The following is a 27,335-nucleotide window of genomic DNA, read 5'->3' on the forward strand; positions in this document are numbered from 1 at the left end:
AAATTTTTTAATGAAAAAATTGCTTTGCAATAATTGGCACTATTAAAAATTTTATGGTGCCCAAGGGAAGTTTTAACCCCATGGGGCCACTTGCCATTGTTGAATGTTCCAGTGTTGATTATGTATCTGGATTTAGCTGATTAGGAGTAATGGTTTAGTGAATATACTGCATATTGTGAAACGGACACCTCATAATCACTTCTGGGAAGAAACTGAGCAAATGAATCAGGACTCCAACTTCCAATACTGTTTTTTTTTTCCTTCTTCCCTACAGCCCAGTTATAGGAAAAATTAATTGTCTGAAAATAATGGTTCTCTAATCCTGTGGTTCAGAAAATTGTACCAGAAGTCATTTTTAAGTATCTTAATATCACACAAAAATTCCTGAAAAAAAAAGTTAGTCAATTTTGCTAGATATTGAAATAATTCTCTTGGTGATGTGGGCATTCTGAATATTAGATATCTATTTGTAATCTAGATTTTCATGCTTTAGGCAAGTTTAAAGGGTTTTTTTTTTTTTCCCCAGTGATCCCCCCTCCCAGTCCAAAGAAATTCAAAAAGTACAATATTTAAAATGTTGGCTTCCCACAGACGGTCAGGGAGTTGTTAATATTTCAAATTCCTGTTTTCTATTTCAGATTATCAAAATTCCTTAGAAGTCTGATGGAATTTTTTTAAGTGGTAAGATTTGAGGCAATTAATTTATTTCCAGATAGCTCTTTAAAAGTACCGTAACAAGTATAGCCATTTTCTCATTCAAATTGCTATCAAAGTAATTACTTCTATAAAACAGTTCAGACAACTCAAAAAAAAAAAAAAAAGAAAGAAATGCACAGAAGAAGGGGGTATTGAAATGGCCCCAAATTGAAAACATTTCAAAGCAAAATTGTTAACGAGCTGTTTGAGCTATACGGACATTAAAAGTGCAATTAACTAGAAGCCAATAAAAATAATCAATGACAGAGTGCAGCCCTCTGGTACCCGGCGCTTTTTACAAAGAGATGTCTGTGAAGGCAGCGAGTGATTCAAACAGCCGCCTTTATCTATGGGAGCGCGTGCTATTTTACACGCGTAGAAACGAAAATGATTTTCATTGACTGTTTCTGAAGTTCAGCCCCTGACAAACCGTGAAGAGCTTTCTGTGGGAAGAGAGAAGTTTCTGCTCTCAGCTGCACTCCCCACCCTCCTCCTCCCAGGAATGCTGGAGACAGCCGCAATCTCATCACAGGAAGGTAGGAGTGTAGATTTCAAAATGTAGATGTCACATTTCAGTGCAAACAACTCCCACATGAACACTTTATCAGTATGTCAAGATGAATTTTTTTATCTCCCGGGCGGGGCGGGGGGGGGATGGGTGCTCGTTGAGTAGATTGCGCTCCCTAGATTGGCACGAAAAGATTTTTAGTGTTTCTGTGCATCCTACGGAGGGTCCCCACGGTCCCCACGGTCCCCCGGGGGCGCACAAGGAGTTGTGAAAAGTACCGCACAACTGGCCACCGGCATAATTAATTCCCTCCACCTTCTCTTTAGCACCTCCCACGTCTTCTCTTTTTATAGCAGTTCTTTCTCTCGGAAAATCTCAGGTTACTTGACTGGGAGTTCTCAGACCTCCAGTTTCAGCCCTGCCCTCAGCCTGCAGTCAGCGAGAGACACCCAGCCCCAGCAAATGGATTGGGCAGCCCGTCTTGACACACCACTGTGCTGAGTGCTTGAGGACGTGTTTCACCAGATGGTTGGGGTTAGTGTGTGTCATCACATTTGAGTGGGGATTAGGAGCAGGAAGGCTGCCTCGCTGGAGCTGTGTGGTCTTCTCCAAGCGAGAGTTGCAGGCAAGAGAACTACTTCCTTGGGGAAGAAGAGGAGGAATTCGTTTTCTGCAGCCACAAGAAAAGCAGTTTTTTCAGGTAAAGTAAAAGACATTGAATGCGCCTGTCTCCCTCTCTCTCTCTCTCTCTCTCTCAACATACTTTTGAATGGAATGCTAGCACAGCACACTTGTCAAACCCAGTTGTGGCTCTCCTATCAATGCTGCTATTGTATGGCTGACAGATAACAGTGAACATAGCTTGGTGCTTGGCTGTCTTTATAAAACTAACACTCCTCAAGCCTTGCTCTGGAAGGTGTAGCTCAGAAAATGTCTTTGGAAGCGGTGCTGGTCCCCACCCTTTCATATCCTCGTTGCATACTCAAAACAGGAGCTCTAAATTGTTCATAAAGGATGGGTAAGTCCAAGAATGCATGTATCTTAGCTTTCAAAATTAAAAGTCACTTTCAAACTGTTGCATTTTACTACCCAATTGATCAAGATTCTTTGATGAGTTGCTGGCAGAGATGGAAAAGCTTTCTTCCCCGATTTTTGCAATGTAGATCCTGTCTGATTTGTGAGGGACCAAAGTGTTTCGAAAACAATTTGGAGATGGACTCTAAATTGGGAAACTCCTTAAGAGAAGGGGCTGCCTTCCGAGCAGCTGAGAGAGCGTCTTTAAAACCAAAATGCTTAGAGCTAGAAGAAAAGCAGAAAAGGAAGAAGTAGGAAAATGCTTTTTAACACGGCCCTTCTGCAGCTGCAGGGGAGCAGATGGAGGTAATTCATTTGCAGATCTGTTTGTGAAAGTTTTACAAGTCACTGAAAAGTGAAGGAGCATCTCTGTAATGGATCGTTAAAGTCCCTACATTTATGGGTTTTTAAACAGGCTCTCTGAAGTGTTAATTAAATGTAAATAGATTTTCTGGCTTGGTTCTAAACAAACGTTAAAAAAAAAAAAGGTTTTAATTACAAATTAGTCACTGGAAGTGAATGGTCATCGGGTAACACAAAATGAGTTGTCATCGTATCTGTGAGTAGCCATTGATTTAACCACTGACAAAAGCACCATGAAAATTAGATTGAACTGAACATAGCAATGGGGTTTATATCTGATGCTTAATCTGTGGTATAACAAAGGCCTTTCAAGTTGGTGCCCTATTTTTACAGGGATCAAAGACATAACATTTCCATTTTTCAAGTTTGTGATCCAGCAAGGTGGGTCCATGAGTTACTTCTTTTGCACCCTGACAGGCTTGCGCTCCCACGTCAGTGTTCAGATACCTGTGGTGCTTAAAACTTCCCGCTCCTATTGGACTTCCACATTGCATAGAGAAACCCGACACTGTCCTCACCCTTGGCAGGTGAGAGAGTCTATGAATAATACTGTATATAAGCTATTCTGAAATAGGAGCTGTTTTGTAGGTTGCATAACAGGAATTTATGGCTAATGCTCTGTGATTTTTGTATTCAGCTGCAAAAAGATGCTTGAAAAATTATGTTTCAAGTTGCATTACATATATTTTTGGCAACAAGAGAGTTGATTTTCTTAATCCTCTTTTTAAAAATTTGTTTCTTTTCCATTATTGTTTATTAATCCTCTTTTTAAAAAATTAAGATTACAAGCATTTGTTATTATAGTATCTAGTTGTTATTCAGAGTGTTCTCTGAAATAGTCTCAGAAATCTTCTTCAATGAGAAAATATCCTCATAAATAACCAGGCAGTTATTACAACTGAGTTAAGATCCGATTCCCAATATTACATAACCCTAACAGGACTAAGTTCATAAGCTGCAGTCTTTTGGAATTCCAGTCATTCCATTTTAGCTTTACAATGGAACTGGGGTTTAAAAAAATAAAGACAGAAAAGGCGAACTAATATCTGGCATTGTGTCAGGACTAGGGTTACAGGCACAGCCTGGAGCAGGTACAGTGCTGGCTACCGATGCCATTTTTCACGATAGCAGAGCTATTTCAGGAGAAAGTAAAGTCCCTCCTCACCAATGGGCTCTTCCTCCAGGAGATCTGGCGTGATGGCATCTAACAAAGGCAAGTCCCTGTTTAGTCATGGGAGCCCCAATCCCCCTCCCCTGCCACAAGCATATGTTGCTAATGTTGCAGACTGACCACCAGGCTGCCTGCCCAGGATTTTGGCAATATGGGAGAACCCCCTCCACCCCCCGAAAAGTCAACTGTCCGCAGGATTTAGGCAGGATGAAAACAAGAAAGGAAGTGTTGAGAAATAATAAATTCACACCTTGAGAAGGCAAGGCTGTGTGTTACTCCCCCTAACAAGGCTTAGGTAACGTGAAGTTACTTAAGGAACCCAGAGGGTCTGTTTCAAGACACTGCCCACAGGGCAATCCCAGTTTCTTGTCAAAATCTAAATCCACTGTTCCAGATGGTAAACATTCAGAGGCATATTTATGGTGACTTCTACATACCTCAGTTTGACATTTGGTTTCTTCCTGACAGCACTTGTGCTGGTAACACACATGAAGTTCCCATCAGTATTCTAACAGCTGTGAAAGTGTTTGAGCGCCCTGGGTATCCCTCCCAGCGAGGTGAAAAATCACTGGGGGGTGGGGCTGAGGGAGATCTTGACTTGCCCTGTGGCTGCATCCTGTGATCTAGGCACGCAGTAAGGTGACAAATCTCAGAGGCGAAAAGCAATCTGAAAGCTTGATCCATTAACTTACAAAACCCACTTTGACAGTGGCGTGGAACACTAAAATACATGAATGCAGATAATCATTGAACTCGTGGTAGATGATAAGCAGGAAGCTTCATCAAAGAACTAAAAGGGCTCTACTCTTTCCTTCTAAGGAAATTTATGTGACTTCAAGCAGATTGCTGTGGTCATTTCCATTGTAATAGCAGAGACGAGTGGCACATGTGACACTTTGCATTTACTGTCTTAATTATGTACCCATATGGGAAAGGATAGGGGCTTGGTTCTTTTGTGTTTTAGATTTTAAATGGTTTATCCTTTAGGAATCCAGAAAGCAGGATTTCTAATACTGAGTACTGAGATTTCACCAACCGTTGCCAGGTGGATGAGGCCAGCCAATGGGTCAGGTCAGGACATCTGGTTCTTTTTTCCCTCTGCAATATTTTTTGTGGGGAGAGCATGGAGTAAATTTAAGGGTATTAAAATGTTTAAGGAGCTGACTCTAAATAGATTTTTATTTTTAATCATCATTATTGACTTTGAAGAAAAGGAGGCTCATGTATGAAATTAAGTCTATGGTCATATGGTGAATTTACCTTTCCTTTATGTTAGATCCATGGGCGGAAAAAGATATTTGAAAGAAGATATTTTATGGGAAAAGTTTGTCCTGAAATATGTTTCCTATTTAAAATATTTTCAATTCAAATTCAGTATGCTGGGGAGGAGGGGTATAAGCCTGTTAGCTTTTTTTTCTCCCTAATATTCCCCTCGCCCCCATAGCCAATCTGTCATCAAATTCTGTGAGTCCTCCCTTTAAAGCATCACCCACATCTGGCCCACAGCTACCGCTCCAGTGCAATGATCCAGTCACATGGGGGTCATTACAGCAACCTGCTAACGGGTCCTCTTGCCTCTACTTCCCTCCTGTCCACCAGTTGTGGGCTGAGCTTCCTAAAACACGGCTTCCATCAAAGCATTTCTCAGCTGAGAATTACCACATGGACCCTCACTGTCCAAAGAATAAAGTTTGAATTTCTCAGTCCGACATGTTACCTCTCTGTTATTCAGCCCCAACTTTCCAACTGTATCTCCCACCAAATCCCTACAGCAGCAGAAGTCTACCCTTCCCTGTGGCTCAAGTGGCCAGCTCAATGTCCCCCACTTTCTGGTCTCTTCTCTTACCCGTAATCACTCTAGTTTTCCATCTTGTTGTCTGCAAAATGAGAGTTTATCATCATGTGAGACATTCCTTCTAGTTCTACGTTTATAAGCCTGTGTGTAGGACATCCTCATCACCTCTGTATACTCATTCTTCAAAGCTTCCGCTTAAGTTCCACCTCCTCCAGGAAGCCTCCCCTGACTACATCTCCCAGTGATGTTTTCTTTCCACTGAGGCTATTGGTTATCTGTGGGTTGCAATTAGCACAATTACCTTGTTTTTTTTAGCCCTACTTTCTACTTTGCCTTCTTATCACTTGACTCCTCAGGTACGGTGAAGACTCCTAAGACAGGAACTCGCCTGGTTCACTTTTATGCCTTACTAGTAAATGGGTGTTGGCTAGCTCACAGGGACATTCAAACATCCAAGGCACTTTCCTCTCTAGTTACCCCACTTTAGAGCCATTTACTGGCTCTAATAGTCTCCTCTCCATTCATAAGAGAAACGGGAAAAAAAACGATAAAACTTGATTGGTTGTATTTGGGGGCAGCTTAGGAAAAATGCCACTTGGGCAGAATGTGTGAAATGATTGTCCAAAATTAAGCTTGAGTATTTTCTGAAAAATCCCCTCCTATTTCAGCTTTCTATAACCGTGGTAGGAATCACATCTATTAGCTGCCCCGCTATGGTGTGAAATTTCAAACATGACTTTGGAAGCAGGAGAGTACAGTTTTTGGGTTCAGACAGACTTGTGTTCTAATCCAGGTACCCCCTCTCACTAGCTGCATGGCCTTGGACAGGTGACTTAACCGTTCAGCTCCCTCCTCTGTAAAATGAAGATAGGAATACTTTCTTTGGGGATGTTATGAAGAGAGAGAAAACCACAAAGCACCTAGTTCAGCACATGTGCAATGAATGGGGGAGAGAGAAGGTGGGTAGATGCATAGGCAGATATAGGTCTACGATGCATGACTGTGTTCATCTCAGTCATGTCAATCATTCATTCTATCTGTTTATTTAAAGTGTGTCTTCTTTTAGCTTTTTTCTCTGCCACCAAAGGCAGGGGGGTGGGGAAGGGGGCGGGGGTAGAGAGAGCGCCAGAGGAGCTGCTTTTGGCATTTAGGGATGTGGAGCAACTGAGTTAATGGACCCGTAGGGACAATGGTGACAGTTGAATACCCTTTGCAGGAAGGAGGGAGTCCTGGGTCCTGCCTTAAAGGATAAGAAAGAATGCAGGCGCTGGGCCACAGGGCTGGGGGAACAAAGGGCCCGAACAGTGGACCCCAGCAGGGAGCTGAATTCACCAAAGGGTCATGTGCTCCTCTTCCTTCCTCCTGGCCCACTGTTCAGAAAGAAATAATAACTTGGCAAAACACTGTAGAGAGTCAGGTCAGACTTCCAGAAGTAATTGGTAAAGGAAGATACCATTTAGACAAAACAAGGGGCTTGGACCCTTGCTGTCCTTCACCCTTAAACCAAAGTGAACAAAAAGCTGAAAGCAATCAGCTTGAGCTCTGGCCTGTTCCCAAACTCTGCGCCCACCATCACACACTGAGCTGTCTATCTGCACCCTTTCCCCAGAAGGGCAGCTGACCGAGAAATGATCTCACAAAGCACTAAATGCCACCTAGCAGATACGTCCTTGGACACTGGTCATTCAGCTTCAGTTTTCAGGATCTTGGGACAGATCAAAGGATGTTCTTTCCAATCCCGATCATCTGGTCTGCACCTGCCCCTGTCCAGGGAGAGGAAAGAGACTGGAACTCCTCTAGATGAAGGGCAAGGCAATATATCTGGAGATGCCTCTCTCTTCCTAGCAAACACGACTATAGAACTTTCAAAGCGAAGCATTAACAGTTACATGGCTTGACCTCATCTTTAGCTGTAGCAGATCAACTAGCTGCTCAAAATATGGGATCCACGTACTACTGCACGATAGTGTGTTAAACCTTTGTTAATTAAAAAAAAAAATGCAGCTCTCCTCTTGACCTTCAAAGGTAAAACCTTTTCTTATATGCTGATCTCCTTTTTTACTACACAGCTAGAAATCTGTAAGAAACTACTCCTGCATATTTGAAATTGTGAATCTAAGAAACTTGGCCATGCCACTGTTCATTAACTGTAGTGGGTGAGGTTGATATTGAATGGCTATGCTGAACAAATGAGCAGACACGTGTTTCTTGGTGAAAAGGTAGAGTCTCCCCAAATTAATCTACAAATTTCAGAAAATAATAAACAAATTCTCACACAAGAGAGTTAGATGGCTGACAGTGGGAGCAGCGTTTGGGAACAGGCAAGAGCCCAGATGGCTCCGGTTGAACGTAAAATAAAGATTCGAAAGTTCACATGGGTGGTAAACTCATGGGCAAGACAGGACACTTGTGTAAGAGAAGAACCACAGTAAGAAGGGGACTTGCTTTATCCCATATCCAATCATGTTATAAAACTACAATAATTGAATTTTCTGTTTCAAAGCAATTGACTCTGAAGCAGATGTTCATCTACCTTCATGTATTTTTGCTTTTGTTTTATTCTCCTCGGTTTTTTTGTTTTTTTTTAATTCTCCTCAGTTTTCATCTCTATTCTGTTGTTGGCTTTGTCCAAATCTTCAGCTCAGCTACAAACTGTGGTTGCTAGAAAGAAGGTCTATTGCTACAATTAACTGAAACCCTGAACTAGTTTTTTTATCACTTTGTTCTATGGTTTTTTCCCATCTGCAAATAGAGCTACTGATATATGCAGCTTTTCCACTTCATGGAATATGTAATAGGCCTGAAACAAGTTTATTTCAAGAACTCGGGAAAATCCTCCTGTATTCATTGCCTTGATGGAGGCCCCAGATACACCAATCTAAGCATTCTCCCATTTTTCTGAACAATAAGAGCACATTCTTAATAAACAAAATGGAAATCTGAATTACAGGGGGTTCTGTTTATTGTCCCGTTTTGTGGCATGGTGTTATAACTCACAGGCAACACCTGCTGTATTAACTTAAAATAAAACTGAAGGTTAGCCTATTTTGAGATATTAGCTATACCAGGGTCATGGGGGGAACCGATGAAATGCATACAGAATGTGCATTTATTGATAAGTTAATTTAGAAGTGTGCACCTGTGGATATTAGCCTCAAACTCCTATCACTAATATGGCTTAGCATCAAAATCACCTTTCTATAACACGTCCTCTGAATAGACTTCCTGCCAGTTTAATGCCTCCCCCTTACCCTTCACCTGCCAATAATCAATCTTCCCCTGAGTAGAACGTCCTAGTACACAGATGTGCTTGGCGTTGCATCCAGAAATTCTAGAAACTTCAGCTTTTAACTTTCATCTATAAGGAGTGCATCCCCCGCAAAAAAGAGGCCCCTACAAATCACATGTCCCTTTTTTTTCCTCTTGAGAGCTTCATGCTGGCAAGAAAAAAGAAAATGTTCTGGATATAGCAAATGAATAAAAGCATGGGGTATGTAATATTTTTTATTTGAGACACCTAGAGGATTCACGTGTGTTATCCCATTCTTTTCATATATGACATCTAAATTTAGTAAAAGATTTGAGGGATAGGCTCAATATCGAACAGTTTCAATTACTTTTTGGCAGTTGATCTGATGTCTAAGGAAGAGCCATAGGTGCCTTCTAAATGGAGTCAAAAGGAACAGGCTTAAGAAAGCTGCGTCAATGTGCTAATTCATTTAGTCCGTGTGTACTCAAGAACTTCCTGTGTATGTATTTCTATCCTAGTGCTGAGAGGAGTACAAAATAATATAGGACACCATCCTTGCCCTGAAGGAATCTCTAGTTGAGCTGTGAGCGGAAAATGCACCCCCCACAAAAAAAAATTTCTAGTAGCAATGGAAGGAATTTTGTGGTTAAGTATCAATTATTAATACTAATTAAAAGGGATGTCCACAGAGCCCCCTACTGGAGGAGCTGGAATCGGAGCCGGGCAAGACTTTTCTCCATATCGTTAAGGATGAATCAGAGCTGTGATTCATCTCCATTCTTTACAAACTCCATGGGGACAATTCATTTACCCTCTTTTACTCAGTTTCCTTCTCTACGGGGATATGGTGATCACAAAGTGTGGTTATCAAGGTTCAATGAGATAATAAAATTAAGCGCCTAGAACTTAGTCAGGATTCAAACAGCTGTATTCTTTTTCCAAGATGGCAGAAGGAACCACTTGAGTTAAGGCTTGGAGTTAAACTGTGTATGTCATTTTCAAGCCAAGACATAGTATTTTTGAGTCAGAGGATTTGTGTAGATACAGTTTGGGAATACAGTGAAGAGAGGCACTCGGCAGAGGAGAGGGTGGAAAGGAAGGGGAAGAGGGAGGGAAGAGGGGTGATGGAGGAAGAGAGAGAAGATGAGAAAGGAGGAGGAGAAAGAGTGTGGTCCTTGGTTGCCTCTCCTCTGTACTCTTTTCTATTTTAAGCATGTCATGTCAGCTAAATTAGGCCAGACTCTAGAGTGTGGTGACACATCAGGACACCAGGTAGAGAGGTTGGATTTCATAGTTGAAATAGATGCCTTAGGAAGTTTAAGCAGTAGATTTTTCAGGAATGGGGAGAGAGAGAGAGAGACAGAGATATAGAGAGACAGAGAGAGAGAACATACAATTGGGAGAGTACCACAAGTCCAAAAAAAGAAAAAAAGGGTTGCCTATTCTCATCAGTGACATTGGGAATGAGGAAAGGCTGGGTGTAAGAAACATTGTGAAGAACTAAATGACCATCTCAACAACTTGGTAATTGGTCATATAGAGGACAAAGGAAAGACAAGTGACAGAGAAGACACTGAGGCTTCAAGCCCAGGTAGACAGGGAATGGTGACACCACCTAAGGAAAATGGGGATGCTGGAAGTGTAATTTCATTTTGCAACACCATAAATATCCCAAGCTATGGTTGGGATAACTTTATAATGCAAACACAGGTAAATATATATGCATATAAATGTTTAGCAGTAGAATTTTAAACAGATAAAATCTAACTTTCTGATCATCAATGGACATAAGATATACACAACTGATGTTTTTTATGACATATTCCTCCTTAGATAAAAAGAATCTTTTCTCAGATTAAGAAAATAGTTGACCTGATAACTATTCTAGTGTTTTTAAACTTTAGGGTAGTAAGGGATTTTCAAGTCAAGAACAACAAACTACTTCTGCAAAATACCTATAATTCTCTTCTTTCAACTAAGAAAATGTTGCTGGAGAGGGACATATACTTTAAAGAGTCTAGAGGCAAGAAGAGATGAAATATTTAAGTTGCTTCTGCTCAGAACTTTCAGCTTCTACCTTGGTTGACATCCTTTTGCAGAATGTACGAATGACATTTTACAAGTGATATTGATACTCTCTTTTTCACTAACTACAAAGACAAATCATTTTTAATTTTAAGGTTTGGGAAAGGTTTTCCCACCCCACCCTGCTGCTTTGCTTTCTATCTCCTCTTGTTCCACCCTTTTATTTTGTTTCAGCCACAGTTCATTTTAAGCTTCTCTCCAAAACAGGAGAGCCATTCTTGATACTAAATCAATGAATAGTTTTCAGGATTAGGTATAATTTTATTAGAGGTAGAGGATTATATTTGCCATTTCACAGTCTTGCACTAGATGTTGGGGAGCAGCACGATTAAAGAATACACTGCTTGAGTCTGCCAGATTTGGAATTTAAAATGTAGTCCTGTTGCTAGAAATTTGTGGGAATAACATTGACCTGTGGAGACCTGACAGCATTTTGATTCCTCAAAAGAGACTTGGGTTCTGTTCAAGTTTCTAATGAAGACTTTGGCCCACTTTATTTTACTCAACTGAGTTTTCTGAACCATGTTCCCTGGTTCCTATGGGAGAGATGCCAGCCTAAGTATCAGCACCTGTAAATCTCGTTCTCATTTAGGGTTGCATGGGGGTTGAATTGGCATGAGTCAGCATACACTCGGAAACTAGTAATGGCTAATGACTGAATTGGTCATTCTTGAGACATCCAGTGCAAGGAACCAAGGGGAAAAGATAGAATACACAAGTGCCATCATTAGAGCAATAAACATCATCTGCAGCGAGCACGAAAGCTGGATTTAGCTGTCAAGTTTAACACTAGGTCTCTTCAGCTGGTGTCCACGTAGGTCAATGGGCTCTTGTGCATATTTGGAGATGAAGGCATGGTATATGGACTGATACGCCTAACCTCCTTCATCTCAGACTGTCTAAACTCAGATTTCAATTCAGGATTCTACTCCTACGTGTTCAGCTTGTCGACCTGTCTCAGGGGTACAAAGACTTCTTCAATGGGAGAAGCGTGGTCTTTGTAAGAAAAGAAAAATGAATAAATGGAGAGGAAGGGGGAAAAAATACCAGTCAAAACATGTTCTGTCCAAGAGTCATGTTTTTTTGACACAAAAAAAAGGACAGAAAACAGAGAGGAAATAAGCTTTATGAAACACTTCATGCATGGCGATTGTTATTCTCAGTTGTTTTGCTCGAAAATCAGAGACCCATTGAGCCACCATTCTGGTCAACCACTACAGTTATCTCAGAAGTGGAATTGGAGATGTTTTTCCACTTGCTTCTGCCACTGTTCTAACCCCTTTGGAAGCTTAGAAAACCCCACTGGACTGCCTCATTGGCTTCAGGTAAATCACATTTCATGCTGGGCAAGTAGTAAGTTAAAATGTGACTAGCAATGAAATAAAATTTGCTAAATAGTGGCAGTAGTGTTATAGCTGGGAAAAAGAAGCAGGGTAGTAAAGTGGAAAAACATTGGAAACCTGGATTCTAGAACTTGGCTACCGTTAATAATGAGATATTGAGCAAATTAACCTTTCAGGAGCATGCCACCCACTACGTTTTTACCTTTATTCTGCTGTTCTCTCCATCTAGATTACATTATTCTCCTTAACTGGAAAACTCTGCTCTTCCCTTAAGACCAGTCTAAATAAATAAAACATTCTCCTAAAAACTAAAAACGATGGTGGGGGGAACAGGGAAGGACTTTAATCCAGTTCTGCGTCACCTCTTGCTTCTAAATGGAGCTTACACTTTATCTTTCTTCTTCCATTCATCTTACATATCACTGTTAAACTCATCTTCCTTTAGCACTTTTCATCCTGCCCTTCCATTACTCTAAAATAGCCATCTTCCAGTTTCCTACAGCATCCAGCCTAAATGAAACACCAGCCTTTAAGGACCCACATCATCTTTTCCACTACAACCATCCCCTTTCCCCAATGTGCTTTCTGCTCTTTCCTAAGCTGGTCCAGCATCTCCTAAATTTACATCACTTACTTCTACTACTAAGGATTTGCACATACTGTTTTCTGGGCTCGGGCTGCCCTCCCATTATGGTTGTGAATGTCCACATCTCACCCATCCTTGAAGAAAAATTACCCCCTTACCTCCACGGAACTTTCTTTTCCTAGCTATACCAACCGTTAATAATGTCCTTCTCATAGGTGATCTCTTACCACTTAAAATGTTGCCGTATAATTTTAGCTCTTAATTAGGTACAATTGTGCACTTCTTACTATTCTTCATAGATTTTTAATATTGCTTTCTCTCTTTACTCTTAGAAACAATAAGGTAGAAGTTGAGTTTTAAACCTCTGCATCCATCAAGTATAGCTTCAAGATGGTATATCTGATATATAGGTCTTCATTATATAGTCATAGCCAGAATAGTCAACGATAATTGGGATAGAAAATTGCATTTTAGTCACTGAGAAATTTTAGGAAACTAATCAAAAGTAAATTCACAGCTACACCAGGCAATTCTTTTGACAATGTGGAAAGCACTGTCTCATGCACCAGTCTTCTGGCTTAATTTTTTTCCTTCTTCTGCCCACATCACTGTCCCAGGGCTACATTTGAGCCAGCTGGATTCCATCCAGAAACAGATTCAAATAGACAATAGGCCAACTAGAATTCCCATCTTCCTTGATTAGATGCGAAATTGTAGAGCTGGGTGTCACTCACACACCAGCCACGCAGGAGTCTATGCTATCAATTAATTTCTCTTGAGAGCTGAACTGAGGTGATTGTGACAATTCCATTTTTAAGGACATGTAAAACTACAGCGAGACCGGAATTTTAAGGACAGTGCTAGATAGACCCGTCCCACCTGAATGAAAGTATCCACTATCTGCTGCATATCATAAATTAAAATGCCCTGTAAACTCCACAGTAAATCATACTGTTTTTGGGGGGTGTTTTTTGTTTGTTTGTTTGTTTTTTGTCATGGGATTTGACTGTAAAAATTCATTGGCTCAAAATCACATTCTCATTTGTAGGACAATTTGCCAGTGAGATGAGAGGCTTTAAATCACTTAGAAGAAAGAGGAAATTATCACACATTCTGTCAAAGCTACCAGATATTATGTCGTGTAGTTTTCTTAAATAATCAGAATTAAGGCTAGATTTCCCAGGAAAGGCACGGAAAATATCATAGAAGTACAGAATATTAGAGATATTCCTTAGAGATCATCTATGTAAAATCCCTCATTTTACATCTGAGGAAACTGAAGCCTGCCTAAGAATCCTAAAACTCATTCTTACCAGAGATAGTTCTATAGGCCAGGCCTTATCAAAAAGTATAAGGCAGTAAAATTCTACCAGGATTAACCGGAGTTCATGCGTCAGTTGTACACTAGAACTAAGGAGGACATGGAGGTATGAACCCAGCTCTCCCATGGCCCCTCTTGCTAGTGCCATGATGAAAAATCAGGGACTGCAGAGAATTCTTGGAACTAGAACAAATACCAGCAAAAGCATTTACTGTTTAGATGGATTCTTTGCGGAAAATCCATTCTACCAGAAATGCCCAAGCACTGATTCGAAAGTTTGTAGCTTTGTTATCAAGAGCCTTGTTTGTGAAGGCACTTTTAACCTTTGCCGAAAGAATGCTACCCAGGCGATGATGACAGTATTTACCATCACTCCCTCAAAACATTTTCCCTTGAGTGAAATCATTGGAACTTGCAATCTTTGGGTAAGCAAAGCAAATATGTCATTTCTGCACACCAGAAAACTGAATCTGACAGAGGATTCTAGAGAGCTAGTGAGTGGAGTAATCAGTGTTAGAACTCATGGCTTCTAGCTCCTACTTCACTGCTTCACGCTTCAAGTGATTACAAATATATTACAGTAGGGAAACCTGTTGCCTTACATCAGTTGGGCTGTCCCTCAGTGATGTCACCTCATTGAGAAATAAACATTTAAATACGTCCCCAGGTACTGGACTTTTCCCAAGAGAAGTATAAGAGCCATATTCTTCACAGCTTTATAAATTATGTGAGTGTATATACCATTATATACCTACATAATTTATGTCTAAAACTGATCTATTTGTAAAGGAAGTAAAATTAATCATTGTTGGATTATAAATGTCTTTCATAACCATTAACTTACATTTTTCATCTTGCACTATTGAGAACAACTTAATAATTCAAAATAAAAGATTAACTTAGAATCCTTAAGTGTGGTTTTGATTTTTTTGAAAAAATAGTTTTGTTTTTAAAACATGTCCTAGATTTCTTTTTGTTGTTATAAGTACCTAAAGAAAGCCATTATAATTTTCAGAGCAATGAAAGAAATATGCCACAGGAAAAAGAGTATTTGCATTCAGATTTTTAAGTTATTGGCTATATTTCAGTTCACTGGAGGGTGTGACTGGAAACCTGGTTATTATTATAAAGAAATCAGGCTTACCAGTATTACATCTGCTGATGAAAGGGAGAATTCTATTGTCAATGTAGAGGTAATTTGGCAGAATAATTATGTTTTTCATATAGCTAAACCTTAATCACAGAGAGTGCTGGAAACGGATTCTATGAAAAATTATGTCTTTGGTCCTTAAGAATACTTTGTTCATACTATTTTCAACTAAGCCTATACATTGACCACTTCTATAAAACATGCTTTCCTATTTCTTATTTGTATCTCAACTGTTGTTTATAATGAAAATAAAGCAGGTCATTTTCACTACTCAAAGGGAGGACCAGAAGAAATAAAGCTGAACTCTTCCCAAACTCTTTACAGCTCTTTTGTTCTGCCTCTGAGCAGCAACTGCCCTTGAGTTTCTATGATTTTTTCTCAAACATGCTCACAATCTCCACCAAAGAGACCACATAAAATGGCAAACTGTTAAAAATAAAAAAACAACACAAAAAAAGATGCAGGTCCTTCCAGAAGTAATATAACTTGAGAGCATCTTTCTCGTTTCCCTCACCCATCACAGAGACTCCTAAGTTTGCTCGATCTTTAGCTTCTTATACACATTGAAAATGGACTTCCTTAGTTTGTCCTTCCTTAGTAATTCCTCTGATGTTTTATGAAATTTGATTTTTCCCAATTTATGAAACTTTTAATTTTATATAACAATTTATACGTTCCAAAGTGCTTTCCAACATTTCATTTGATTTGTACCACCCTGTGGAGCATGTCACCCAACTACGTATCTGTGTCATTGAAAGATATTTAGGGTTATAAGACCATGAGGTATGCAACTTTCATTGAATTCAAGGAAGAACAAACAAACAAAATATATACATGCAAACATACATAAATTCATAGAAAGAGAAAGTGAGTGACCAATTGATAAAAAGATTGGGGCAAACTATTAGCAATACACGGATCTGAGTAAATGGTATGCAAGTGTTTTTTCTATTATTTGTGCAACTTTTCTGTAAGTTAGATCAATTCTCCACACCTCAGATTTTTTCTTTGTAATTATTTTCAAATACAAACTTTTTTATAAAAGATACAGAGACACAGGAGTTAAATAATTTGCATATGCTAATAGAGCTGATTAGAATCCAGGTCTTCTAGTTCTCTACACTTCCTCCAAACCTATAATCTATTCCTGTATAAACTGAAAAGTAATTTCCATTTAAAATATTTATAAACCACAATTACATTTTTTGCCAGTCAGCAGTAATCAGTACCATAGCTCAGGGAAAACTCATAATTATTATTTAGCTATAACTTTTATTTATATATCATACTACCCATTTCAAATCATTTTTACAATCCTATTTGATCCTCATAACTCTCTGGATGAAGTAGATAGCACAGGCATTATTGGACCCATTTTACAGATTAAGAAACAGGCTGTGGAGGTTACCTGTATCATTATTGTTCATAGCTATTAACTGGCAGTCATATTCTGCAGAGAGATACTCAGGTCCTAAAATTCCAGAACCAGTACTCTTTCCAATGTATGCCCTTGACATTCCAATGCCTTTTATACTCCTAATGACCATATCTAAAAATTCTAGGGCTCATGCTTTATTTAGTAATAGAAAAAAATAACATTCTCTTAAAGAACAAAACTAAATGACTGAAAAAGATGTCTGTGTTTTATTTACTAATATTATACATAATAACAGCTAAGGTTTATTGAATACCTACCTGCTGTGTGCAAGTAAGTGCTTTATATACATTATCTAATTTAATTTGTTCAACATCTCTATGACATGCAGTTCTCATGGTCCCCATCATACAAACAAGGAAACATGTCTGAGAGTCTGACTAACTTGACTGATGTGTAGAACTATAGGGGTTAAGGCAGGACCTGGACCCCTCCAAACTCCTACCATTAATTAAACTGTCCTATTCCACATTTTCCCTTTTTTGCTTTAAGCTCAGTTGATATTTTAGCCAATTTCTTTTCCATATATTCAGTGATCTTTCAATTCTGCAATCGAGAGAATTCTTTCCAGGAACACAGTTTGTATGGAAAAGCGTATGTTTGAAAAAGCAGGTACCACATCCTATTTGTATCAGCAGCAACCCCTGGGGCACATTAAACATTCAGTAAATGTTTGTTAAATGAATAAATGATGTTTGGAGTTCTCTATTAAAAAGCTTCTAAGACGTCATGATCTAAATACTTAAATACAAGACCTAAAAATTGAGTTGGTTCAAATTGCCAAACCTCGGCTTTACAGCAAAACACACAGTTTCAAAGCCAGGAAAAAAAAATGTAAAGAAGAAACCAAATTTCACTTAAAATTTTTTTTAAGCCAGCTCTTGGAAACTTGAACTGCTCTATCAATAATCTGACAGATTTCGACTGTCTGGATAACCTTTTTTGGATAATCTCCTGTCTCTATGACCAAAGTCATACTCAGTCTTACTGCTGGGAGTCCATGATTTTTCCCTTTGCTATAACCAGTCAGGATAAAAGGTGAACACAGCTGACTTACTATGTAAGGTGCCCTCGCAGGTGCCGGCTGACGATGCAGGAAGGGACCAGTCAGGGAAGACGTGAGGTCACGGTAAGTGGCAGGATACAGGGGATATACTTTTCCACCTCCTTTCTTCCAACCCACGATTCCAGCTGTCCCTTTTGTGGTTTCTTCCCACGCCAAAGTTTCCAATAATATTCACTTGTATCCATTTTTCCTCAAACAAGAATAGTTAGGTGAGCCAAGAGGACCACATTCTCCTCTTTCCTGCTTTAGTAATATGACCTTTGTCCTACCCCGTGCCTCGCCCCCCAGCGCACAGGCACCTTAAGTGCACAGCTTAACTTGATTGCAATGTCAGGGAATTTCAGGGTAAAAAGTGCATTCGTGGAAGTCAATCACACATCGGGTCTCAGGTTTCTCCACTTGGCACCGGTTTATAGCATTAAAGCAATTCCTTTCAGGCGTGGCCCATTATCACTCCTCCTGCTGTCCATCAGCCTTGCCTCAGGCTTGGGCTCTGTAATCTCTGGTTCTTCTTACTAATGCACTTGCCAGCCCCAGACACGGGTACTTGCAGATTCTGCAGAACGAGGCTTTCTCCTGTCTTGGGCTCAGCACATCCTCTATCAGCATCCCTCAGAGACTTCAGCCCCTGCGGTCAGCTATGTCCCCCACGCCTCTGCTTTCTCCTCATCTTCTCCGCCCAGTCTGTGCTCCTATGCTTTGCCCAGCCCCTGCTCTCTAGCATATATGTTTTTGCATTTGCCATTTTTCCCTCCACCTGCTCACAAAAAGACTGGAGGGGGGCAAACTGGATTCGGCATCACTAAATATCTCGGATGATATTCCCTCGGTTCATTTTCTTTCTATATGTCTCTCTAATCCACTGTTTTCTAGCAAAAGCTTTCTTTGGATTTCTGACACCAACCCTAACAGCTTGAGTTGACCTGATGCCCTGAATACCTGTTTGTCTCCAGGGCTGAAGTCACAACAATAACATTCAGGTTATTATTAATAATTATCAGTCATTGTCTTTTTAAAGAGACCCTTACTGTTATCTCTTTATATCATTTAATATTTATATTTAAATACAGAAACCTAAGCAGCTGTTGCCAGGGTCACCGCTTAGTTCGTGCTCACTGAAGAAAGGAATTTTTTTTACTGACTCAGGGCAAATAATACTGAACTAGTGATTAGGACACGAACACCCTAAAAGAGCCAGAAAAGGAGGGAGAAACTGAATGATACTGAGTACCGGCCACGTGCTGGACACTGCTATTCACTTTCTGACTTCATTATTCCTGTACTACTCATTCTAGTTAGAAGAAAAGGACCTAGACTAAAAATTAAAAAAAAAAAAATTACACACCTGTAGAGCTAGGATTTGGACCCAAGTCAGTTTGTCTTCAAAAATCAATGCCGATTTTTTTTTTCTCAAAAGAAAGTTCTACATAAATGCTAAACAGTAAAACCTCATCATTAATTACATGAGGGAGTTTACTTTTGCCTGAAATTTACACCCTTTTTTTCCAGACTAATTAAACTGCCAATGCCAGGAAAGTGCTTCTTCCCACAATTTACTAGGCTTTTTGGTAAAGAGCTAAATGAAGGTTTGCTATCAAGCTAGCGAGGCAGAGAAGACTGAGATTCCAATAAAAACTTGCTAACTGGTGTGCAACACCAGGCCCATTAAGAGTGGAACAACTCCTACAGAATACAGACTGGTCTCTACATCGTTCATTAAGGGCTGGCTTAGACTTGTTCCGTTGGGTTAACTCCCAAGCCGGCCCTGAGAGGGTTGAAACAAACACCCATGGAAAACACTATTGGTTATTTAGAATCTAGGGCATCACGATGAACACGCTGTTTGGTGTTTTCCATCAGGCATTATTACTGTTGTTCCAAATTAGCAAGACATATGTGCGCTTACTTAATGCGTTTTCTCTTGATTTACATGGCCTTGCTTCTTAAATCATTTCCAGAAATCCTTAGGAAATATGAAAGGATTTTATCAAATGAACGTGTTACCTTTTCCTCCAGCAGAATGTCAGACCACTTCTTGAAAGATCCTCTCCAAATTCTTCAGCTCGAACCAATTTTAACAAACTTGAATATACACACCATAATTAGGAAGCCAACTTATTCAGTTCATTTGCATCCGTCTAAATAATTTTTCCTGACAGATGACTTCCGTTCTAAGTACCAAGTACTTTTTAATCCTCGGCAGGTTATTGCTGAGGATAAATGATTTCACATTTCTCATAAAGATGCCAGTCATTAAGAATATTAACACGAATTCCTTCCCCTTGAGTAGAAAGGAGCTGTCATTTTAGCAATGTTGCTGTGTCAGCCTTTCTATTGTCAAACACAACAAATGATGAGAAAATCAATTTACTCTTTAGAATTAGTCAAGTGAGGAATTCTTTGAAGTGGCCGTGCAGGGTTTTGCCTGGGTTCCGTAATCACATAAAAGCGAGTACTGTATATATGTCGGTAAAATGTTGTGAAATTTAATGAGGACTGTTTGCTGCCATAGACCTTCCAGACATAATCTATCTCTGAAAAAGAATTCCCCACTCCTAAAATAGAGGTTTGATGAGCACCAGATGTGCTTCAAATGAACCCTTGTCCAACTGAACTAAGAATATATTTTGATCTGTATGAGGCACAGTCCAGAGACGGGGGAAGTGATTCTATCACAGCCTGTGTTGAGGTTGGTGGTGGAGTTTGAATGTATTTATTTACTCCATAAAGCTTCTCTGATAAGGTAAAATGCAAATGAGCCTTTAATGAATCCTTTCTAATAACTGGAGGATGTCATACTTGCTGCTTATGAGACAATTTACAATTTTATTTTGTAATCTAAGATGTGTGGAAGAAAGCATTTCCACGAGTAGCCACAAACTTTAGAACGATCTGTGTCCTGGCGATGATTTGCAAGTTCCACAACTCAGTTTCTCCACCCATAAAGGGAAGATTAGATCGTTGTTCAAAAATGACAAGCATTTAATATTTGGAAATGACTAAATAATGAAGTGCGTGGATTCTATAGAAATGCTGAGGAGAAAAGAAGATTAATTTCAAGCCGAAATCTAGTACAAACACGACCTTCCTATTGTAAATCTCATGAACAGGGAAAGAAATTACATCGAAGGCTTTGTTTCTGGGGCTGAGAATATTGTACATTAATATTGCGATGTTTCAGTCGGAAAAAAACATCTGCTTATTATAATCTCTTGTCTGTAGAGATGCGAAAAATTCTTTCTGCTACATTGTTCTGAAAGAATGCTGTTAGTAAAGATTTAAATGACAGGCATGGCAGGGTCATCTTTTGATTCCTTTGCCTTTGGGCAGGACTAAAGTTAAGCCATCTCAGGAGAGAGAACAATGCTGTTGCTCGCAAAAATCTCCAGGTGAGAATCGTAAAAATTAACAAGAGCAGATGGGAAAGCTCAGGGGCCTTGAAATTAATAAAGGTCAGTTTATTAGGTCAGTTCCGGCTAATTTCAGTTAAAAGTCATTTCTATTTGCCAATAGCCTAATGCTTAGCAAAACTCCCAAGGATGTGATATTTGGCACTAGTTCTCTGAAAATTCCATTTCGTATTAGCATTAATGTCTGGTCATTGTTTTGTCCTCCTCCTCTTCACCCCGTGGGGGAGGGAGGGAGTCCTGCCCTAGGGTTCTGGGATCACCAAACACAGGACATCTGACTTGGGACACAGGGGATCAAGAGCAGTTTACAAGTCACATACACTAATGACCCAGGGGAAGCGGACACTTCGTGCCACATGGGGCAACACAAAGGCACATTCAGGAACAGAGGGAACAAGAAGGAGCTGGGGGGCACTATTTACAACAGCCAGGACATGGAAGCAACTTAAATGTCCATCGACAGAGGAATGGATAAAGAAGATGTGGCACATATATACAATGGAATATTACTCAGCCATAAAAAGGAACAAAATAGTGCCATTTGCAGAGACGTGGATGGACCTAGAGATTGTCATACAGAGTGAAGTAAGTCTAAAAGAGAAAAACAAATATCGTATAATATCCCCTATATGTGGAATCTGGAAAAATGGTAGAGATGAACTTATCTGCAAAGCAGAAATAGAGTCACAGATGTAGAGAACAAACTTATGGTTATCAAGAGCGGGGGTGGGTTGAATTGGGAGATTGGGATTGACATATATACACTACTATGTATAAAAGAGATAACTAATGAGAACCTACTATATAGCACAGGGAACTCTACTCAATGATCTGTGGTGACCTAAATGGGAAGGAAATCCAAAAAAGAGGGGATATATGTATATGTATGACTGATTCACCTTGCTGTACAGCAAGAAACTAACACAACATTGTAAAGCAACTATGCTCCAATAAAAATTAGTTTAAAAAAAAAGAAGGAGCTGTGGGGAGCAGGCTCTGTAGTAACAAGATGGTAAGTGGTACCCTGGTTCCCAGGGACGATGTGATTGGCCTGTTGCAATGACTGTGTGGGCTGGCAGGGAAGTGAAACCTATTAGGATGAGGACCAGGTGGAGTGATGATGCCCAGCTATCGGGGACCTAACCAGTGGGGGAGCCTTTCCCACTTCGGTGGGAGCATTGCAGGTAAAAGTAGGGGGACTCACAGCCCTTTGGGGCCCCGTGAGGCTCAAAGATGTCAAAGCAGCATGTGAAATCTTAGACTGTACAAGCCATGCAAGCTATGTGGACTTACGGGAGACTCACTTCCCCTTGGCTATACTGACCCCTTTAAGAGTAATGTCTTCGCCACATCTATGAGTAATGTCTTCGCCACACCTATGGCGTCTCCTGTGAAAAGAGTCACTTTTGATTGGACTGATAACCATGGGGGCATAAGCAGTTTTCTAGCAAGAGTACTCTCAGGCCAAGGCTATATAATCAGCTAGATGATGCACGCGGAAGTAACCTCTGCTACTTGCTTTGATTTGAATGAAAAGAGGACGAGAGCCCTAAATCATCCAGACAAATTACATATTTACTCCTCACTTGATTTTCATTTGCCACGAGGTGAATGTTGACAAATGTAGACACGGAGCCAAAGAGACGAAAAATCGTCTATCGAGCCAAAGTCGAGAGTATGCCTGCCTTCAGTTTTCAAGAAGAATACTGTCGGGAAACACAGTCAGGTCAGACATTCTCTCACTTTCCCTGCAATTTAACCACTGGGGAGATAAAGGACTCAGGGAGACCTGGGGTTCCAGGCAGAGCTTGGACATCTGAAGTTAATGCTGGGCCTGTTATAAAATCTTGGGCAAAGCATTTAATCTCTCTGAACCTCAAGCTGTATACCTTTTTAATGAAGAATTTAAACTAGTTCTAGAGTTTCAAAATAATTTTTTTTTAGTAGCAAGACCCTTGTTTTAAACAAAGTCTAAAGTCACTCTATAAAACAGACGGAGATGAAGCTTCTTTGTTTGAATCCAGTGAATGGCGCCCAAGCCCTGTTGACTTGCTTGGTGGTCTCCTCACATTTGCTCCCTCCCTATCCACACCACCCCCCCCCAACCCAAGATTCCTGAAGCACTTCCTTGGAAGTCTAGTGCTCCTTGGAACCCAGTCTGAAAACTAGCAGATAAGATTCTAAGGTTTCTTCCAGCTTTCAGCAGAATGGAAAAATCACAGACAGACTTAGATTCAAATACTAGTTCTGTCACTTCCTAAGCTGTGTGACCAATTTTCCCATCTGTAAAATGAAGATTTTTTTTTTTTTAAACAGCTCTATTTTAGGACAATCGCTATGTTAAGAATGCATGTAAAGCATCGAGCCAGTGCCTGACACCTAGCCGGGACTCACACGTGGTAGCAATAACAATGGTCATGGCTCTGACTTGAGCAGAACAAAAAGAGAGATCTTACATGTGAACAACTGAATTGCAATGGGACCGCTGTCCTTCCTGAAGCCCAAACCTCAAGAACTGGAGGCCAAAATTCCTCTTTAGAACCTGAATCAGTTTTTATTGTGCCAAATTAGTGGAAGCAGGGAAATTCTTCTAACTCACTGAACATTCTGTGCGCATGGGAGAGCATGTCGACACACCCCAAGTCTCTTATATGACATCACGGTCCATCCACCCACCACAGATGGCACTGACAGCACCCTGCTTTCACCAGAGACTAACAGGGGAACGTCCTGAAGAACGCTTGAACGCTTAGCCACGGAAATTCAACACCTAACAGCTCGCGTTCTGTACTTCACCCCATATCATAAATCACCAGAGAGCTATCGTTCTCATGTCGAGCTGCTGTTGTGATAGTCTGCATTCTTGCCACAGTGGAGAAGTTCTCTCATAAAACACATCCCAGAAGTCTGTGATTTCTGAAAATCTCACCTTTCGGGAACTTTTCTGGCCTTCTAGGAAGTAAGTTCCACTTCAGAGGTCTCCTGATGTGCAGTAGCAGGAACTCAGTAAAGGCCGGAATTCCTGGTACCCTCATGAACACATGTCCTAGAGGAATGTGACTCAAGGTTAGACATTCCTCTCCACTTTTTATAAAGCTTTCTTTCTTTTATTTTTTTTTAAATTTATGAAAATTTCCAATACCCAAAAGTAAAGGCTATCACAAACCCTCCTGGGCCCACTGCACAGCTTCAAGAGCCCATCAACATGGGCTTTCACCTGAGCCCATGGAGGTTACACGGGGCCCCTCCACTCTAAGACTGATGGCCCAGGTGACATCACGTTGGCTGTCAGCTGAATTTCATCAACACTCATGAAGTGCCTTTCCTAGGCCACCCCGGAGAACCACCCAAGACCCCAGACTTATGAAACCAGACGCACATGAAGAATTACGTGCCGGGTCAATGGGGAGAAAAGAAGGGAAATCGGGGAAATCTTGTGGGGAAGATGGGATCTGAGCTGTGCTTTGAAGGAAATGGGAGTGAGGACATTCCAGGCTGAGGGGGAGGATGTGAGGAAGGGCGGTAGGGGAAGGAACGGAAAGGCCTTCTTTAGGGAATGATTCATATTCTCATGAGCTGGAGTAGGTGAGGGGCGGTAGGATGGGAAGCGGGTAATTAGTGGGGTGACACGTGGAAGCCACGAATGCCAGGAGGTTGAAGCTCCTCACATGTTGGGCAGCAGGGCCAGGAACAGGGCAGGAAAATAATAATCTAAGAAAACTGGAGGTAGCAGGATGGGGGAGGGAGGGGCGCAGGGAGGATGGGTGCTCAGAGTGAACCAGAACTTTCTCAGACCCAAGCTCTGGCCTAAAGAACAGTCTGGCTGGGTGTCTTGCTCCCACAGAGAAAAAAAAGCAGGGGCCCACGGAGATTGAAAATAGAGGATGAACATTGAGGGTTCGGCCCCGGCCCAGGGAACTCCCTGCAAACCATCATTAGGAAAACAAGAGACCAGGACGAAAGCAAAGCAGCAGAAGCACCTGGTCTGAGTCTAAGAAACATCCGTGTTTACTAAGCACTTGGTCTCTGGAACGTCTGCCTCTCCAAATACCACATCTTCCTCATCCACTCCATCCCGCCACGGGCGGCTACTGTGCCGGGTGCCGGGGAAGGGGGAGCCGGGACCGCAGCCTGGAAGCCCTGCCTACGCCCCCTACCCCCCCTCCCTCCGAGGAGCCTCTCCGCGTGGCCGGCCAGCCAGCTGCAGCGCAGTTTGTTTGCCGAGGTTTGCACACACATATTGAGTTGCCTTTTTTTCCAGCCAGTTCAGCAGTGTCCCGAAATTCACCCCCAGCGTAACTTCTGCCTCTGCTCCTCCCCTTCTTGGAACTGCCTTTTGTTTGTCTGGCAGCCTTGGTTCTATGGGGGTGTGTGATGATGATAATACGCGGGCTTATATAACCCTCCGCATCTTGCAAGCACTTCGCAGACTGGCCCTAACGCATCCCGGGGCCCGTGTCAGGCTGGGCGGCTGGAGCGGCTAATAAGAAACCCCGACCCGAGGCGCCGAGACCAGGAGGGAGGGCAGAGGGGGTCAGAGGCCGGGCCTTCCCGGCCCCTTGCGCCCGGAGGTCAGGGAGATAAGGAACAATGACTCTCGCCCCCAGAAGGAGGAAGGAAGCCCCGCTCCCACCTTATCTCTGCTCCTCCGCAAGCTCCCAGTTCCCAGAGCTTGTTCTCCAGGGAAGATTCTGAAGGCGACTTTTGTAAGTATGATGCTCTGCTTTTTCTTTCAAAAGGAGGGAAACAAAGTTTCCTTACTGCTGTCCATTTCATCGTATTTATTAGCGAGAATGGGATCCCGCACTCAGACGCTGCCATGATGGGAAGTGTGTTTCTGGCTAAAGTCCTCCATCCAGATGGGGCCCCTCCTAAAAGTAATAGGAGGGGAAAGAGGTTTCTGTTGATAATTCACTTATTAAGAAAATAACACCAAGAGGAAGTGCTGAAATTGCCCCTTTCCCCGTGTCCTGGTCCTGGTGGTGGCTATTCTCCACTCACACACACATCTTGCCCTACAAAGGAGCCTTGGTTATTCACCTGGCTTGTTAGGCATCCAGAAACGAGGCAGCAACTTCCAGCTTCAGTTTCTCTGCTTTCAGTGCTCACAATTTCAGGCAAATACAGTTGTTGGAATTTTCTTTTCACACTATGAAATAAATCCCATTTTTTGGCGTAGGCTTGAAACTTGCACTGGCTTGTGTAAACCCTGCAAAACACTGTAACTAGAGTGGACATGTGAATTCTTACGAAGATTTTCACTGCATAGCTGAGGGGTCTAAATATTAAAGGAACATGGGCACAAACTTCTTAAGCACTGGCAAAACCCAAAGCTCTGTGATTGAACTATGTGTCTGTAAGGGATGCTGAATTAACAAAGAGTATTTTTCTCAGGGGTGAGGCTCATGGCTTTGAGAAATTGTCTTTCAACAAAAGATGAATTTAAAACTCTAGGATAACACTCAGAGAGATACAAGTTCTGAACATTTAGAAAGTATGATTCACTAAATGAATAAGCCAAGAAAATAAAGTTCTGTCTTGGGTAGTTGTTCAATTTGCATGTATAAAACCATGATTATAAGTTGGTGTACTATGAGATATAGAAAATTAGTCTTTATTTCAGGTAAGAATACTAAGAAATATAAATTGACGGTAATGTAGAAAAGCAAGGCCTCTCACTTTTAGTGCCGTTAAGTGCTCTGATGGATCCACTGAATGTGATTGCCTTTATCTTTAGACGAACAGCTATGAAAACCACACATAATGTGTGTACACCAGTGTGTGTGTGTGTGTGTGTGTGTGTATAAAAGAGTTCAGGATACCCAAATGTATGTATATATTTAATTAAATATATATATATATTTAATCATCCTGAACTCGTATTTGTTGTAACTCTCCAGTGTTCAGTATCTTACATGACAGTGTAATACCCAAAATAGACCAAGTGGAAAGATTTCATATCAAATTTCAGAATGCAATAGAGCTATTTATTCATTATTTATTCAACAAACATGGGAAACATTATAAAAGTAGGTCTATTTTTAAGAGTCCCTTTAAATGACATTTCCACTTAAAATTCTCT

General features: G+C 41.0%; 1 protein-coding gene across 5 annotated transcripts in view; it reads left to right on the forward strand.

The window, feature by feature from the left end:
- The first annotated feature begins 1,450 nt into the window (after nucleotides 1-1,450).
- Nucleotides 1,451-27,335, forward strand: part of SULF1 (sulfatase 1) — a 161,645-nt gene continuing 135,760 nt past the window's right edge. For 3 of the 5 annotated variants that reach the window (XM_082433479.1, XM_082433477.1, XM_082433482.1), the window contains exon 1: nucleotides 25,507-25,959. The gene's annotated coding sequence lies outside the window, so the exon portion shown is untranslated. Of the gene's footprint in view, nucleotides 1,905-25,502; nucleotides 25,960-27,335 lie in introns of those variants that run through there. The other 2 variants (XM_082433478.1, XM_082433480.1) reach the window with 2 other exon arrangements.

Source organism: Balaenoptera physalus (assembly GCF_965194825.1).
Source record: "Balaenoptera physalus genome assembly, chromosome: 17".
Taxonomy (NCBI): domain Eukaryota; kingdom Metazoa; phylum Chordata; class Mammalia; order Artiodactyla; family Balaenopteridae; genus Balaenoptera; species Balaenoptera physalus.